Genomic DNA, 738 nt, shown 5'->3' with positions numbered 1-738 from the left:
AGTGAATTTAGGCTCCTCTATGCTAATTGACCTTGATATTGGGAGTATCTCAATGTACGTTATATAAGTGAACCCTAAAAGTCCTAGGTCCCAGTGGAATGCTTTATCCAGTAAACTATTAGGATAGCCACAAAACCCAAAAGATATCAAACTAAGATTATGTTTACAGTACAGTCTACTTTAAACTTTTTTTTGGTGGTAACCCTGACAAATCTTTCTGAAGTCAGAAGGATTCCTTGCATCTCTGATAGTCAAGGTTTGTAATCTTAGTCTGTAACAGTTTCTGGCTCAAGTGAAACTATTGTGTTTTCTGCTCTGGTTGAACTGGGTTCAATTTTGAATGCAAATGCCTGTCTGTTTAGCTTTAGACCAATGCCGCTTAAGAAATGGGACTACATTATCAATGGTGGTTCGTGGATCACAGAGACACAAAGGGCTGTCTAGAAGCAGCGTAAAGAAGAGAATAGTGCTGACATTGAACTTCCTTTGTAAACTGTGTGCTATATCCATATTTTTCACAATGCTCTTACCCTTCTGCAGATCTTTTATCTCTAAGGACATGTTACAAGTAGATTTGTAGGGGAAGAGGCATGACTAATACAGGCTATGCAGTACCTTTTTGTCTGTTACAGGCCTTGTATGTGGGAGAGGTACATTGTGGGACTGTGGGACATGTATTTTGTATGCAGGACATATGTCCCATAAATGGCTTTGGTTTTTCTTTTGTGTTCTAGCAAC

Source organism: Athene cunicularia, assembly GCF_003259725.1.
Source record: "Athene cunicularia isolate RWA chromosome Z unlocalized genomic scaffold, athCun1 chrZ_part3, whole genome shotgun sequence".
Lineage (NCBI taxonomy): Eukaryota > Metazoa > Chordata > Aves > Strigiformes > Strigidae > Athene > Athene cunicularia.
Note: the sequence above shows the minus strand (reverse complement) of the source record.